This window comes from Plecotus auritus, assembly GCF_963455305.1.
Source record: "Plecotus auritus genome assembly, chromosome: 8".
NCBI classification, from domain to species: domain Eukaryota; kingdom Metazoa; phylum Chordata; class Mammalia; order Chiroptera; family Vespertilionidae; genus Plecotus; species Plecotus auritus.
In genome coordinates, this window is record NC_137782.1 from 122,010,273 (window position 1) to 122,029,184 (window position 18,912).

The window sequence follows — 18,912 nt, forward strand, 5'->3', positions numbered from 1 at the left end:
AAGTGACCTCCAGGGATAAAAATGTGTGTTATTTATTGGAATGACACTGGTTAACAAAGTTATATAGGTTCCAGGTGTACATTTTACAATATATCATCTGTATACTGTATTGTGTGTTTACCACCCCAAGTCAAGTCTCCTTCCATCACCATTTAAAATGTGTGTTGTTGCCATAGCAGGTATGCTCAGTGGTTAGAGCATTATCCCCTGGACTGAAAGGTCACAGGTTCAATTCCAGTCAAGGGCACATACCTTGGTAGTAGACTGGATCCCTGGCCATAGTTGGGGAGCATGCAGGAGGCAACCAATCGATGTGTCTCTCTCGAATCAATGCTTCTCTCTCTGTGTCTCTCCCTCTCCCTTCCACTCTCTCTAAAAATCAATGGAAAAAATATATATACTCAGGTGAGGATTAATAAAAAATAAAAGGTGTGTTGTCACCTTAGGCATTTGTTTTCTTCTTGCTCTAAGTTGGTTTTATAATCTTAAGATCATAACTTCCAATCATAAAGAACTTTTCTTCTTCATGAAATTCTCTAGCGTATCTTTATTGTCTTGCTGTTGGCTTTTCTTATGCTAAAATTTTATGCCACAGTTGCTTTCATTATGTCTTTGAATGTTTTCTTTTGTACATATTTATAGAATTAATATATGTAATCACTGCTTTTTAGCATACAAATTTCATATCTTGATCTATCATCTCTATCTCTTTATCTAGATTGTTGTTATAAAGTGGGTAGAAATTTGTTGAGTCCTTATTGCAGCCATCAATAATATGTTGGCTTATTTATATAACTTTGACTAGTAATATTATGTGAGCTTAAAGTATAGTTTATTCATATTCACTTGAATTCACTTACCTATATCTACTTGAGTGTAACAAATAAAAAGAACTTGGCAGTCCTAGCACAAACCTTGCCTCAATCACTCACCAGCAGTATGACTTTTGACAATTTACCTGATCTGCTAAACTTCAAAATCATAATATCTACATTGGAGACTTGAGGTTATGGTGCAGCTGGTACTAAAAATAGTTGCTTTCCTTTCTACTCTTTCTTATCTACCCTTTTCCTTTCCTTTCTTCTTTGGCTCTTCATTGCCTTTCCCTATAAACTTCTTCAACTTTTGAGAATTTTCTCAAAGCAACTCCCTCTGGAAACTACTTAAACCATCTAAAAAGTACTTTCTGGACTCATGCTTTACCTAATTCGTGATTATAAATAGGATTTAGTGTCTTCTTTGTTTCATATTTCTAAATTATTTCTTCACAGTAAGATTATATACTCATTAAAGTCAGAAATTTATTGATACGCAATTGCCATAGATGTCATTATAGTATTCTATCTATGGCAATGGCAATATTCTATATGTTGAAAATTTGTAGTAAATATTTTTATTGATTTTGTTTGTATTTGCTTTGAAAATATACTATTATGATATCATCCAATGCAGAAAATTAATTTCATTAGTAGTCCTCACTAGAAATTCACATCAGGATCTTTGGTTTGGGTATATGGGCCATTCTTATACCTGAACTGAGAAAAATAAATTGTGTCATAGAGAATAAGTCCTCTCCAAATTAAAGAACAACAGCTTAATGTACTGGATAACAATAGCTGCACGTTTAGTATATTTTAAAATATATAATCTCTTGAAATTATGAGAGTTTGGTCCACAATTAGACAGACACATAACTACCTCATGATTTTTAATAGTTATTTCTCAGGCTCTGTCTCCACAGACAAAATAAAGATGAGAATTGAGATAATTAGTCTAACAGTTCTCTTATACAAAAGTATGGCATAATTGTTACTGCAAAAAATGAACTTGTTAAGCCTGAACTTGAACTATTGACTTTGAATACTTATAAGAAAGAGTTTCTCTGTGGTCAACTGTCAGGTCCCTATGACATCCTGGACAACTTTATATGTAAACAAGTACATCATAAATTCTGATTGTATTGGGATAAATTATTCTTTTTTTAAATATATATTTTATTGATTTTTACAGAGAGGAAAGGAGAGGGATAGAGAGCTAGAAACATCGATGAGAGAGAAACATCGATCAGCTGCCTCCTGCACACCTCCCACTGGGGATGTGCCCACAACCAAGGTAGATACCCTTGACCGGAATCGAACCTGGGACATTTCAGTCTGCAGGTCGACGCTCTGTCCACTGAGCCAAACTGGTTAGGGCGGGATAAATTATTCTTATTGCCTCATGTTTCTTCCCCACCCATTAAATAATAATAACTTTAACACTTAAAAATATTATTTTATGCTGACATCAAGTGAAATTTGGTAAAGCATAGTTTGGATCACATTCAAAATTTCTGTGGTTTGACTTGCCTAAATATACAATCACAAACTAACCCTTAGAATTAATTATCTCCATATTTGTTTGTAACTTACTTTACAAGCCTAACTCCTTATCTTAATTCATACCAAATAGTCTAGTCCTGCTCTGAATATGCACAACATTACTTTTTCTATCCTTTTAAACCAGAGTGCCCTGTATAAGTCAGGTCTAAATGAGTATCTTTCTTATTAAATACCAAGTTTCTCAGAGCTTATATTTTTCAAGTCAATGGCCAAGAGGGGGGTCTTACACAAAGGAAATCCAGCTGTGGTTTGGGCTTTAGTGTAACTAGTATCCCATCCACATATTTCAGGTACTTCTAGCCTTACCAGGCACTATTTGCTTATATGGATCTGCCATAGCATTTGTTATTGTTGGTTTGAGTTTGTTACTTAAGAAGAGGAATGACCAGGTGAAATGTGCTTACATTTAACAGAGCAAGTGGGATTGCCTTGAGAAAGGAGGAAAATAGTGCACATCTTGTGAGATCAGACAACAGTTGCTCATGAGCAAAAGAGCTGTATAAATGCTCAGTAATAATTGCTGACTGCTGGGAGGTGAGTTTCAGTTCTCTTAGATAGAAACTAAATCTATTGAAAACACAATAGATACTGCCTCTGTACCCACAAAAAGAAGTGTTCTGTGGAAATCTGTATTATAATTGTTTTAAAATTACTATTTTCCCAAATTGTAGTTCTGCTATAATCAACTCTTCTCCCCAATTGCCCTACAAAGGCATATATTTCTTCACTATTATTAAACTTTAACCTTTCTTTGGAATATTGTCTCTGTTCCTCCCTATAATCAAATTTCTCTCATCCTTCCGGGCTCAGCTACTATGAACTTTACAAAAAGCTTTTCCTAACATTATATTTCTCCTTTCAATCATCAACCCTTATTCATTATTGTTTCCATAGTATTTGTTTTAATTGCATTGGTTTTTAAACTGTTCATCTTGAATAGGTTGCAGGCTTTTCTTTGGTTAGATCGTCACCTACTTTGGAGAATGGCTTTAATCTATTACAAGGCTCATGCAGCAAGTCAGGGCTCCACATCCTTTAATGGAGTGGAAGCCCTAGAGTAATTGTTCTTGTTGAACCCTGGATTCATCAATTGCTGGCTTAGGCTGGCACAAGGTGTTAATTTCTCTTTACCTCATTAGCACAGTGAATATAATTTTACTTCCCTTACATATTTTTTATAAATATTGCATAAGTTTTCCCAGCTAAACATTTAAACGGGGCTTGGCATGTGACAGAAGAGATATAAACTCTAGTTTTCCTTATTGATTTTACCTACATTATTTACTAATAAGTAAAGTCATTACACAGGAAAAAATGTATGCTGTGCAAAAACCTACATATTTGAAGGAACAACCTTAAAAATCAAAAATTTTGCAAAGGCATTTATAACCCAGAAGTGCATACCTTAATTTTTGTGGAAGTTAAGAGTACAAAGAAGGTTGTAATATAAAAGCAGAGATAAGACTGAATGGGTTCAAATACCAACTCTATTCATGACTTTTGCCCAGAAAAGTGACATATGAGCAATTTCAGAAATATGCAGAAGTAGCTGGAATAGTATAACTCCCATCTATCAACTTGAACTTCACGTTGACTTTGCAATAATAGTCTATCAAATAACACCCATCAAGAAAAATTCTAGCTAACAGCACGTTAAAATCAGAGGGCTGCAACACAGATTTTAAAAAAGGTCAAAGACCCTAAGACACATCTACAAAGAAGGTATACAAATGAAAATAAGTGTATAGAAATATGCTTCACAACAGCTGCCTTTAGGCAAATGCAAATTAAAACAGTAATACTAATAATCTCCATGGCTGGTGTATCTAAATGGTGAGAGCATCAAACCAAGCATGGAAGGGTTACAGGTTCGAATCCTGGCCAAGGACAGGTATCTGGGTTGCAGGTTCCATGCCTGCCCTGGTCAGAAAGAGTGCAGGAGGCAATCAATCTGTGTGTCTCTCTCACATCTCTCTCTCTCTCTCTCTCTCTCTCTCTCTCTCTCTCTCTCTCTCTTTCTCTCTCTCTCTCTCTCTCTCTCTCTCTCTCTCTCTCTCTCTCTTTCTCTCCCTCCCTTACACTCTCTCTAAAAATCAATGAAAACATATCCTCCAGTAAGGATTATCAACAGCAACAACAACAACAACAAAAAACCAATAATTACATTCCACTAAAAGGCTAATTGGAATGGCTAACATCAAGGACACTGACACCACCAAATGCTCTGAGTGATGTGGAGCAATAGGAACTCATTCATTGTCGGTTGAATGCAAAAGGAACAGCCCCTTTGGCAGGCAGTTGGGCAGTTTTTTACAAAACTAAACATACTCATACCATATGATTCAGCAATTGTTCTTCTTGGCATTTACCCAAAGGGTTTGAAATTTATAGCCCCACAAAAACATACACATGGATGTTTATGGAAGCTTTATTCAGAATTGCCAAGCTTGGAAGAAATGCAGATGTCCTGCAGAAGGTGAACATGCAAAGTGTGGTATAGCCAGAAAAAGGAATATTTTTCAGCGCTAAAGAGAAATGAGCTAACAAGCAATGATAAGACATGGAGGAACCTTAAATGCATATCACTAAGTGATCATAACCGACCTGAAAGGGCTACATACCGTATAATTCCAGAATAATCAACCTATGGAGAAAATAAAAAGATAGGCTTTGCCAGGAGTTGAGGAAGGGGAGGGATAAATAAGCAGAGCTCAGAAGGTTTCCAGGGCAGAGAAAACACTCTACATAACACCATATTACTAGCTACCTGCTATTAAACTTTGTTCAAGCCCATAGAACATAGAATACCAAGGGGAAGCCAAAATGTAAACTATGGACTCGGAGTGATTATGATGTAAATGTGCAAGTTCACCAACTATAACAAATGTTATATTCTGGCGGTGGAGGATGTTGATAATGGGGGAGGTGTGGGATATATGGAAATCTCTGTACTTTCCCAATTTTTCTATAAACAAAAAGTTGCTCTAAAAATTATATGTTAATAGAAAAACAAATCAGAGGACTATATGGATTCAAAGTGAAGTATTATCTTACTTACTAGAGGTCCAGTGCATGAAATTCATGCATCGGGGGGAGGGGTGTCCCTTAGCCTGGCTTGTGCCCTCTCACAATCCAGGACCTCTTGGGTAGGGTCCCCAGGCCTGGCCGGTGATCAGGGCCTATTGGGTCTTTCCTTCCCCACTGCTGCCACTACTTGCCATCTGTGCAGTGCTGCCCCTCCTCCCCCACCACCTGTTGCCTCCCTCTGAGGGCCACAGGCATGGGGTGTGATGGCTTCACTGGCCTGGGCCTCCCTCTGCAGGTGATTGCTAGCTGGCCCCCCACACCCACCACAGTGTCACTGGCCCGTGGCCTGGGCCTCTCTCTGCGGGGCAATCATGGGGCATTGGTAGGGCTCCCTGACCAATCGCATCTCACATGCCTTGACTGGCCTGGAGCCAGTACATGTCATAACATGGTCATCCAGAAGGTTGTCCGGAAGGTGGTTCTGCTGTTCGATTGTTCGGTCAATTTGCATGTTACACTTTTATTATTATAGATGGAGCAAGTCTCTTAAAATAGAATTCCAGGAATATCTTTTACCTCTTTTGGGCAAAGTGATTTAGCCACCAGTTGTTTGGAGAGAACAAACAAAAGGGGAAAAAAGAAAAAGGAGAAAAAAGAAAAAGAAAGAGAAAAAAAAAACAAAAAAAAAACTCCTAACAAAAACAACCTGGTAAGTTCCAAGGGTACTACAGCAAACAAGAGTGAATGAGCAGATAATAAGATCTATTGTTTTTTGGTTTCAAGTTTTAGTCTTTCTGATCTTCTACACCTCCTTTATCTCCAGCTATTATCTTCAACAATGAGAATATTTAAGTGAAATTGTGACCATGAAATGCCTGATAATTTGGCTAGATCAAGGCAAATAAAAGCTCAGAAAATGTGGAATATTTTTATAATAAGCATAACAATACAGACATACTTTAGTATCAAAACTATTTAATTAGTTAGAACTCTCCACTTCCTGATCATTTTCATTTTAATAGTCACAGGCCACAGTGGCTCCTGAGCATTGGAAATGTGGTGAGTGTGACTGAGAAACTTAATTTTTAATATTGATTAATTTTAGTTTGTTCAAATTTAAAATATGAAACGAGATTTAATTATTGGAAATCACTTAAGCATGTTTGGAATCACTTGGTCATGTGAATTTGTATTTGCAATTGTAAATTTTATAGAATCAAATACAGATCAAGAATTCCCAATAAAAATGAAATGTCTAGATTTAAATACATTGTAAGTGAAATATTTCATTAATAATTGTTATTTAATTATATGTTAGAATAATATTTTGAATGTATTGTAATAAATAAAGTGTTATAATAATTTCACCTGTTTTTTTCTTGCTTTTTTGTTTGGCTACTAGGAAATTTCAAATTATCTGTATGGCTTACATCACTATTTCTATTGAACAGTGGTTCCCTGACAACATCCTACATAATAATCCTATATAATAAAAAGCTAATATGCAAATAGACCGAACAGTGGAACAACCGGAACAACCAAACAACCAGTTGCTATGACGTGAGCTGACCACTAGGGGGCGCACGTGAAACATGGCGGGTGTTGGCAGCAGGTAGCAGAGAGCGGAACATGGCAGGAGTCAGCCACAGTGGAATGGTGGAGCAGGTGAGCAGGGGCACCAGACCAAGGCAAAGCGCCGGTCACTGTCATCAGGGCGAGCCTCAGGTGGTTACTGAAAATTCTTTGCTCCCATGCCGTGGTCCTGCCCAGTGCTCACACCTGCTGCCGGTGCCAGAGCCGCTGCTTGCACCCGCTGCTGGTACCAGCCCCACTTGCACCTGCACCCAGCGCTAGAGCTGCCACTTGCACCCGCTGCTGGCACCTGGCGCTGGCCCCAGGGCTTCTCCACGTCCCCCTGCTCCTGAGGAGCGATCAGGGCTAGCAGCCACCTCTTGCACCTGTTGCCTGTGATGGCCCCACTCGCACCTGCTGCTGGAATCGGAGTCACCACTTGTACCTGATGCCAGTCCCGCTCACATCCACAGCCAGTGCTGGAGCCACCACTCGCACCTGCTGCCAGTGCCCTGCACCAGTACCTATCACTCAGCAATGTCAGCGGGTGTGAGCAGTGGCTGCTGGCCCCAATCACCCCTGAGGGCTTCTCTACCACCCCCTGCTCCTGAGGGGTGATCGGGGCAGCAGCTGCCATTTGCAAGCAATGAGGGTGTTGGACCCAATTGCTCTGTGTCAGCAGGTGGGAGCAGCAGTGGCAGGAGCGGGGCTGCTGGCAGACAGAGGGGCAGACAGGGACCCGGGGGGCCACTGCAGGAGGGGCTGAGACCCACCCCTGTGCCCACCACAGCCTCATGGCCCACAGTTCTTTTCAAGGTGCACAAATTCATGCACTGGGCCCCTAGTTACAATATAATTGCAAATAGAGTGTGTCAGGGTCTTCCTCTAATCCTCCTTCTTACTGAGGTTTTTCCTCTACAGTTGAAATGATCCCTGGATTTCTAGGAAAAATTATTTTTCCATTAAAGACTATATCATCATACCCAATATGTAGCTGAAATACCCCATTTACTTAAAACACCAAAAGCAGACACATCAGGTATACTTTTGGTTAATTTATAACCTGAATGTTTTAAGGATAAGCTTTAATTATTGTTGACATTCGGTCTGAGGAAAAACGGTGATGCTAACAATTGGGTTCTAGTCTCTTTCTTCTACATTAGTTCTTTCCCTCATGGAAGCCAACCTATTTCAATTTGGAGGTATACAGGTTTTAAGGATCCCTTCTCTGTATTGCCTGCTTTAAGGCATTTTGTTTAAACAACAGCTTAAACATCACAGTATTTAGTGTGTAGATTTCAAAAATTTGATTTTCTAACTCTGTTGAGTTTTTGGTATATTTACATATTTGTTATTTTAAGAGCAGTAGAGTCCATCCTGACCCCAATTCTTTTTTTATTTTTCCCCAAGTGACATTTTAATTGGAAACACAATGTTAAATATCAGATAAAAGTGAAACTCTGAAAGGGCTCTATCAAAGTGCTAAAAAGTTAACCAGTCCCCAATCCCTCCCTGTCCTTTTTAGCTGCTGTGTGGGCCCCTCACACACCTCTCTGGAAATGAGGAAGCATAGTATTAACATTTTCTATAGTGCTAGGATGCATGTCTGAAAGTGTGAAAATTTTTAATTCAAAGTAAGTATTGGTCACAGACTAGCTATGCAAATTTAGGCTGCCAGTTAAACCATGGGAGACTTTCATCAAGTATAAAACAGAAGCTGATAATAGTTATTTCAAGGGATTTTTGTGAGAAGTAAATAATAATGTTCCTATTTTTTTCTGACATATATAAACCAATGTTCTTACTTTACCTTCTATAACTTATCTATAAGTCTATATTTATCTCTCTCTGCCAATCTCATACACTATCATCCACTCTTCTCTATACTGCTCCCAGAAAAGTCTATCTAAAATGCAAATTTATTCATGTCACTATTCCTGCCTGTCAGAGGAAAAATAACCAAATTTAGCATAGCAAATAAAACAATCCATGAGGTGCACCCTAACTCCCTTTTGCTCTTGTGACTTCCTGCTTTGCACCATGTGCCCTCATAACACTGAACAGAATAAATGTTGCATGCCTCAGTGCTTTATCTCAAACCATGTCCTTTGCCCACAACACCCTTGGCTTTCCAAATATGTGCAGCAATTGAAACATGATGATGTAGACAAACTACCTTAGTCAGGAATAATTTGTTTGTAAATAAACAACCAAAGCAAACAAACAAAGATTTATTCAAGGTGGTTTCATATGAGGATGACTTATTTCCAGGATGTAGGAGTATTTTACAAATCCAAGAGAAAAAAGTCTAACTGAAATTCATGAAACTTACTTTTCCCTATTTTTCCCCTCTGCCTGTCATTTGTTTTTTGTTTGTTTGTTTTTCCTGATTTCAAAAAGATGCTTATGGTTGGTGTCAACAGCTCCTGAGTCTGTGATGGCATAGAGACCCAGGACCTACTATTAACTGTCTGGAGGGTCTCTCTGAGTCCCAATTCAACAGATCCAGTTTGGGCTGACTGGGCTAAGGAATTTAAGCTTTGTTTTTGTTGAGAAGGTAGGAAAATTATCCATGTATGAAATTTTTTGAAATATATTTTTGTTGATTTCAGGAAGGAGAGGGAAAGAGAGAGAAACATTGATGATGAGAGAGAATCATTGATTGCCTGCCTCCTGCACACACACACACACACACACACACACACACACACACACACACACACCACTGGGGATCGAGCCTGCAAACCAGGCATGTGCCCTGATGATCCAGAATTGAAGCAAGACCTCCTGGTTCCTAGGTCAATGACCAACCACTGAGCCATGCTGGCCAGGCCATGTATGACATTTTTAACAGAAAAATTACTAGCATATCATGTCTTCCTCATAGAAGAGAGTAATGGTTTACAATATGTAGTATGGATATCATTCTCCAGTTATCTTGATTCTGCTTATTAGAACTTTGGAAATATACACAATTAATAATCTGTGCTACATATTTGTAAACACTTTTAATTTTTTGAAAGCTTTACATTTAATGAATAACATTAAAGTTGTGTTTTGTTTTGTTTTTTCTTCTAAATGTAACTACTATACACAGAAATGGGCAAGTAGCTAATATATATATACTCAGTCCTCCAAACAGCATGGACAGGAAATCAGACCACATTTTCAGGCTCAAAAAATGAGATTTATATTTAGAGAGGTTAAGTACTTTGTTCAGGTACTCCCATTTAGTAAGTAGTACTGCTGAAAGTCACACATCAATCTGACCATGATTTCTGTGCTTTCCTTGAATGATGTAACCATTCTCCTTGTCAATAAGGAGTGTGACCTTTAACCTATGTCAGTACTAATGTTCTGTAACAGTACATCCCTAAAGACTTAAGAAAAATAGAATAAAATGATAATAATATCCGAATAACAAATACTTATAGAATGCTTGTCCTTGCTCGACACTCTTTAAGTATTTATATATATTAACTCATTTATCCTCACCATAAGTCGAAGGACAACTTCCATTACTGTCTGCTGAGCAGGAAAGTAAATCAACTCAGAGTGGATCACAGCCAAGAAATGGAAAATCACAGTAGATATCCAAGTAATCCACAGTCTAGATGGTCTTAACTGCAAAAACTTTTTAAAGTTTATTTAAGAAATATAAATTTGCTCTAACCAGTTTGGTTCAGTGATACAGTGTCAGCCTGCAGACTGAACGATCCCAGGTTTGATTCCGGTCAAGGGCATGTACCTTGGTTGTGGGCACATCTCCAGTAGGAAGTGTGCAGGAGGCAGCTGATCCATGTTTCTCATCAGTGTTTCTAACTCTCTATCCCTCTCCCTTCCTCTCTGTAAAAAAATCAATAAAATATTTTTTTTTTAAAAAAAGAAATATAAACTTGTGACCATAAGCAGAAGTGCTATGGGTGGTGTCCACAATTATTGAAATAGAGAATAAGAGTTTTTACAGAGACCTATTATCATCACTTTTCTAAAAATATCCACCTACCCAGTACACTCACCCATCCCCCACCCCCAAAGGAGAGTTCTCTGGGCACAAAGATCCACTGGTCTGAGTATAGAGATAACTTCAGAGGTGGATTTGTCACTCTTTCTTAGCTCATGTCACTGAGTGTTTAAATCATATAATTAACCACCCTGGCTTAAATTCTGTATTCATCTGGCAAATTTTAATTAGGCTGTATTTTCCCATGCAGATTTTATCAGCACCAAATGACTATAATGTTAAGAGAGATTAAATGTATTTTCTCAGAAATTCTATTTATAATTTCAGATTAACAAATTGTCATTAGTGAAGCACAAGAGTACATTAACACATTGTCATTGCTAATGTCAGTTGATAATTCTTATTCTTCATGTGTTGTCAAATTGGACTTTAATATTCTAATGACAGGGGCTGGCTATGGTGATTTATGAGAGACACTTTACCAAAGCCCTGCTTAACAGTGTGAGGAATTGGAGTAATTTTCTTATCTACTAAAAAAGTACACTCAACTTTGGCCATACTTTTTTTGGAAATCTCCCCTATACCCATTAATCCTTGCAATTTTCCATTGCCATTTTAGTGGCTCAAACCCTCAATAACTAGTATTATGTATTATGTTTGTTTTGTTTTTTAATCCTCACCTGAGGATATTTTTCCATTGCCTTTTAGAGAGAGTGGAAGAGAGATGGAAAGACAGAGAGAAAGATCCATGTGAGAGAAACACATCAATTGGTTGCTTCCTGCATGGACCCCGACCAAGACCTGGGCCAGGAAGAAGCCTGCAACCAAGGTATGTGCTCTTGACTGAAATCAAACCCAGGACCCTTCAGTTCCCAGGCCAACACTCTATCCACTGAGCCAAACCAGTTAGGGTAATAACTAGTATTGTGGAAGTTACAATAAGATCTTCTCTGTTCTCCTGAAATCAGCCTTTCTTCTACCAAACCACTTTGAAATTAGACCTTTTAAAATATTAATCTGCCCCTTATCCTTAACAGTTCCCCATTTTCATTATGATAAAATATAAAATCTTAATCAGTGTCCAATCACCACTCAGCAAAATCAATAGTGCCTAGATTACAGCTTGCATCTCAGAATATATGAATATTTTGGCAAAATGGAATATTTTGATTATTTTATTAGTTAACTCAAAAATTTTTTTTAAAAAAAACTATATAGGAAACAAACATCTTCTGTGATCCTTACCACTCAGTCAAAGACTTTTTTTCATATGTAATTATTTGTTAAATAAATGCAAATCTATCTATCATCTATCTATAATTTTAAGAGAATTGGATCTGGAGAAAAAATTCCTGATTTCAAGTCCTGACTTCTCCATTTATTACTGGAATATTCTTAGTTATTATCATTAATTTGTGAAAAATTTAAATGAATCAACATATGTTAATCCTTTAGAAGAATGTTTGCTACAATGTAAAGATGTCTTTAGGTCAGCCTTGGCCTGTAGCTCAGGTGGTTAGAGCATCCTCCAGATACACCAAGGTTGTGGATTGGATCCCCAGTAAGGGCACATACAAGAATCAACCAATGGATGCATAAATAAGTAGAACAGCATCTCTCTCTCTCTCCTTTGCCTCTCTCTAAAAAATCAATAAATAATAAATATTTTTTAAAAAGTCTTTATGTCATTGCAAATGCCTAAAATAACTTTCTTCCATATAGTAATAGTAGATAATTGTTATAATAAAACTATTTATAGCGGTCTTATACACCATCATTATTCTAAATATTTTGTGCATATTAGGTTATTTAATTCTCAAAAACAATTCAATGTTGTAAATACAATCATTATGCCAGTTGTACAGATCAAGGAAATAAGAGCCAACATCTTAAAGTAAGTTGGCTGAACTTCCATGAGCAGTTAATGACAAAGCTCTAGAGCAGCCATGGGCAAACTACAGCCCGCGGGCCAGATCCGGCTGTTCTATCCGGTTCTCTTGCTCTCCCCTCCACTCCTTTACTTTGAATTTATATTAGTTCACACAAACACTCCAACCATGCTTTTGTTCCTGCCCTCCGGTCCAGTTTAAGAACCCATTGTGGCCCTCGAGTCAAAAAGTTTGCCCACTCCTGCTCTAGAGTCTGAGTGTTCCACCAAAATGATACTGCCTTTTGGGAATGAGTACCAAAAAAGCATTTGAAAGTTATTTAGATGACCTTCTGTCTATGTTGTAGTAAAATACTCTATTCTGTTGACATGAATGACTGTTAAGGTAGGGATATATATATATGTGTGTGTGTGTATATATATATATATATATATATATATATATATATATATATATATATATAATATATATGTATATTATATATACCGTACATAAATGGAGAAGCCAGTACATATTTTTTACTGTTTTCACATTTCCAATATGATAAATTCTCTTACTGCTGTCCAGGCTGCACCTTTTAAGAAAAAATAAATGTATTTTCAGTACTTCTAAATATTTTTGCTTCTGTCAAAAGAATACATTTCTAAAACTTTTAAAGAGAAACTAAATAAATTTGTAAAAGACCATTACCTCTAATAAAGGTGATGTAGCCCATTCCTTCCTTTATATCTCAGACCACTTTGCTTTTCACTCTCCATTGTGTGGAGTATTATCACCACCATGGGAGATGCCATTTTAAGGAATGTCCCTGATGGGGAAAATGAGACATTTTTGGGGTCTAGCAATCTGAACCTGTGCCATTAACCTAATGTACATTCTTATTAGCCTATAGCCACTGCCCCTTTAATTGTCTGGTCCTGCAAGACCTGTTTACTCCCATTTTAGAGAGGCCATAAACTATCCCCAGATGGAGTTATCAGTGCTGGTGCCAGGCCAGGCCTTTAGTTGTGGTCTCAAGGCCCAGCACATGGGGCTCTTTAAGAACTTGAAAAGGGGACTGGAAAAAACTCATATTTGGGAGACAAAGGACTGGGAAAGATATAAAAAGGGACAGCTTCCTCCATGTTGTTACTCAGAATTTGAAATCTATCTCTGGGCCCACATGTGTAATAAACAGTGTAACTCCATCATTTCTTTGGACGTGGCTTGGTTTTTCTCCCGTCTTCTGTAGCATCATTTCTTCCATAACATCCCTACATCAAACTCCTGGAGAGACACCCCACATATAGAGTTCAGGAAACTCTGCCATCAGAGGGTGTGGTGGGCAGCAGAGGGAAAGGGCCTGGGCTAGAATGGTACTTTCCCCCCCCCAAGTCATCATCTAGCAATGTTAAAAATAGGCACTTTATTGATAACACCAGAAGCTCCGTGCATGGATTCATGAACCGGTGGGGTCTCTCGGCCTGGCCTGTGGGGATCAGGCCAAAACCGGCAGTCCGACATCCCCTGAGGGGTCCCGGATTGTGAGAGGCATATAAGATCTTTGGTTAATCTCTTCCCGCTCTCCCCTCTCCCCGCTTTCCTCTGAGGTTCATCAGTCTGTTCCATGTTTCCATGCCTGTGGTTTCTGCTCCTGCATTGAGTGTCTGCCCCCTGGTGGTTAGTGCATGTCATATCTACCAGCTGGCCAGTGGGCCAGTCACTTAGGCTTTTATATATATAGATTGTTATGAATAAAATGTAGTAATGATCCAGAATCTTAAACCACCAAGGAGGAAAGAAAATAGCTACTAAGATAGAGAACAAAAGCATGTAAAATAAAATATGCATCATATAGCCTGGTTACCTGGATCTTATTTAAGGATAATGTGGAAAGCTGTCTACTTCATGCTATCAACTCCTTAATTTGGAAGTCTTGGGTAAAAACTATTTTATCACTCTAAAAGTATTCAAAAATTATCGACTCTTACTCTCCAATTTCCATGATAGTTGCTAATAATGTCTTATTATGTTTTTTTCTTTGAGGTTTCAATAGCAAAATCTGTTACATTAAAAAAATTAGAGCAGTGAAAATACCCTGTGTGATACTGTAATGATGGATACATTTATTATACATTTGTCCAAATGCAGGAGGCAACCAATCGCTGTGTCTCTCTCACATCTATGTTTCTCTGTCTCTCTCTTTCTCTCTCTCCCTCCTCCCTCCCTGTCTCTAAAAATCAATGGGAAAAAATATCCTGGGGTGAGGATTAACTAAAAAGAAAAAAAATGGATTTGAGAGGGGCAGTTGTATCCTAATATCTGGAGAATATTAAGTTTATTACAGATAATCTTCATGGAATTGTTTGTTTTTTTTTTCTGCAGTAAAAACTGTGCAATAATGGAAGGTTTTATAGAATGATATATAAGGCATGTATCAGAGATTTGTAAAGTGTGTGTGTTTGTGTGTGTGTGTTTAATATTTAGAGACATTTTCTTCTTGTGAGTTAAAGGGTAGAATGAAAATAGGGTGTGATGCTGTTCCTGAGAAGATCTTCATTAAACAACTGACCAATTTGCCCCTCTTCAGTTTTTTAGCTAGTGCTAGACAATTGTGTTTAAAGGGACAATGCCCTTTAAGCTTGTCATGTTTTGAATAATATCCACTGGAGATTCATGTCTTTCCAGAACCTAGAAAGTGACCTCATTTAGAAATGGGATTTTAAAAATCTCATTAGAAAGTTAAGGGAGTATTGGATACAGAGATGGGCAGAGAAAAAGGTCACATGAAAACAAAGGCAAAAATGAAAATTTATGTTGCCACAAGCCAAAGAACTCCAATGATTGCCAGAAAATTCCAGAACCTAAGAGAGAGGCAGATAACAAATTCTCCCTCAGAGTCCCCAGAAGAAACCAATCCGGCTGATACCTAGATTTGAGATCTCCAGAATGGTGAGAGAATAAATTTGTGTTCTTTTAAGCCTCCCAATTCATACTAATTTGTTACAGCTGTACTAGGAAACAAATGTCCTGCATAAAGCTATATCTGTCCCTTTATGAAGAGAGTACTTTCTGGATTTAATAATTAGATAGCAAGCATCTAGCTTTTTTAGTTTTAAGGCCATATGTTTATTCTGAATCTTCATTGCCTTTTGTTTTGATTACTCTTGTGAATTGAAATGATCAAATAAGTGATTTGCAATGGGGTTATGTCTCATTCTCTTATCTTTTTTTTAACTCGCATATTAATTCACTTATTTCTAGCTAAAGACTGTTCACAAAATATAAGGGACGGACTGTGGTCATAGATGCTACTCCTAAGTGCTGTCTTAGCTGTTAAGGAGCCTGTCCATGAATTATTATAATCCATCTATCTTTTCTTTGTTCTCTTGACTAAATTATAGTCTAATCAGTTTTCACTGGAAATATTTTGGAAATAGGCTCTAAAACTCCTTTTCTGACATCTACCATTTTTTAAAACTACTTTGCTTTCTACAAATTTATGGTTTCTTAAGTTTTCTAGGTCACCCCTCCCACCCCTCCCCCAATGAAATTATTTCTATTGATGGTTCTTCTAACATGAAACAAAAACATAGATTGGGATCCCAAGATTATGTGCTACTAAATAAATGCCCCTGGAAAATTCTGTTTACTGGTATGGGCACTAGAACATTTTTAACAGTGGCTCTCAGTTCACACCAAAACTATCCCTAAAAATCAACCTCAAATAAATAGATTGTTCTCTTTTAAACAGAGTTATTCACTACAAGGCAGTAGAACACTTGGGTTTCTTGTTAACCAAAAGGAAAGATAAGGGAGCTAAGAGCAGGAGGTAATGGAGGACATACACAGAAGAAGAGGAATCATGAAACAAAGGCAATGAAACTCAGGCTATGATTAGGGAGGATCTAAAATAGAAATAGTTTTAGTTTTTCAAATTGTTATTTGCCTTTGGTGTAAGCTTATTAAAAAAGAATATTTGAGTCTGTATTTATTTTGGAAGCATCTTTACTCTAATAAAAAATATAGACTATTGGAGATTTGAAAATTTTGAAATGTATCTCTCTTTTCATTCTAAAAGCCTCCTAAATGAACAATTGTGTGCATGTTCAAATTTTCCAAATAACTACTTTAATTTTATAATTATTCTTTTATAATAGCATAAAGGAAGATAAGCAAATGAATTATAATTTTCATTCAAAAGCATTTGAGTCACAGAAGTCTGGCCCAGTTTGAGTATAGACCTAGACCAGGATGAATTTAAGAATGTAAGCAACAGACTGTTGAATATGTTGCTTGTGTTCCTTAGACCTCTAGGCTAAAACATTTAGCCATCTCCAATTGAAGACCCATAAAATCTGCAATTCTTATTAGAAGGAAAGTTGGCGAGATCTTTGACTGAATAAGACTCTCATAGACAAATATGAAATGACTGAAAGCATTTCTCATCCTGTTTTGATAGATGACCCAAGAAAAACTTTGTCCTTATAAAGATGCCACTTTGATGAGAAACTCTGACATTATCAACCCTCAGGGCCAGCTCTCATAGACTTATCAGAGCTATGTTCATTTTCTTTGTTATGATTTTTTTTAAATAAAAATTTACAACAAAAGGTAAAAAAAATGCAGAGAGAAAAATAGCAGTGCTGTTAGTAACAAGGCATTTTTCAAGAAGGAGAAGAGTTTTCAGATCTAATAAGTTATTCAAATAATTGCTAAAGTTGTTGGTTATTTCTAGAAAACCAAGTAAACTTATAATATGGGAGATTAATGAAGAGAAATTAAATAACAAATCTAATGTAGTCTACTTAACTATGTTACAACAGATCTCCCTGAGAAAGAGGCTCAGGAACACATGAGCTCTTCTAAAACAAGAGAGTTGACTTAGAGCTATAGCAGAGTGGCTGTCTTAAAAGAACGCTGATAGAACCTTGAGGATCAGGATGGTCAAGTATCAGCTCACCAAAAGATCACTAGAATAGCCCATTTGGTCAAGCATAGATAAGCTTATTAGGCCTCTACAAAACCTTAATTGATCTCAGAAGGGGCAAGTGAGGGAAGTTACATTATTTTTAGGCCCTGGGTTGGATGATTTTAAGGCAGGTCTTGCATGGTGGGGAACTGTTTGTGATTGGTCAGATTTTATGATATAATAACTTTGGGTTGGTGGGAACAGTAAAGTCAGGGTCTTAAGAAAAGTCTTGATGAAAAAGTTATTATTTTTTTTTAATTTAAATTCTTCATTGTTTAAAGTATTTCATGAGTCTCCTTTTTCCCCCATTGACCTCTTCCCAGACACCCTTCATCCCCCAGCACATGACCTCACCCCCCTACTGTCTGGGTCCATTGGTTATGCTCATATGCATGCATACAAGTCCTTTGGTTGATCTCTTATCCCCACCTTCCCCACCCCTAGGTCCTCCCCCTGCCTTCCCTCTTAGATTGGACTGTCTGTTCAATATTTCTATGTCTATGGTTCTATTTTTGTTCATCAGTTTACATTGTTCATTATATTCCACAAATGAGTGAGATCATGTGATATTTATCGTTCTCTGACTGGCTTATTTTGCTTAGCATAATACTCGGTTCAGTTTTATCTTCCATTAGCAGGTATTCCTTTGATCAAGTGTTGTATTTATTTTTGCTTTTTCTCTGCATTATTTACCAGGGAAACAGAAAAATATGTCTGGCCCCAAATTATTAGTTAGGGACAGGAAGGAATGCTGTTTTCAGTTTTCACATATGTGGGTGTTTTCTTCCTTTACTCAACAGTACATATTGTAACCTAAATATTGTCTACTTTCTCTTGAATCATATTTATTTCCTCTAAAGTGAAATTATTATAAGTTTTAATTTTACCATATCTTGTTTCCTGGTAAAATAGTATATTCTATATACTATATATAGGAAATCATAGCAAGATATTTGGAGATGGAGAGGAATTTATTATACATTATATATCCTGACTTGATTGAGTACATACTTTTTGAAATAAATTAGTCATGATTATGCCCAAAGTCTCTACCTAAATATATAATCTGAGAGCCTGTTGGCATTTTTGTGGTGTTGGTTATTATTGTTGTAGTGGTATTGGTGTTTT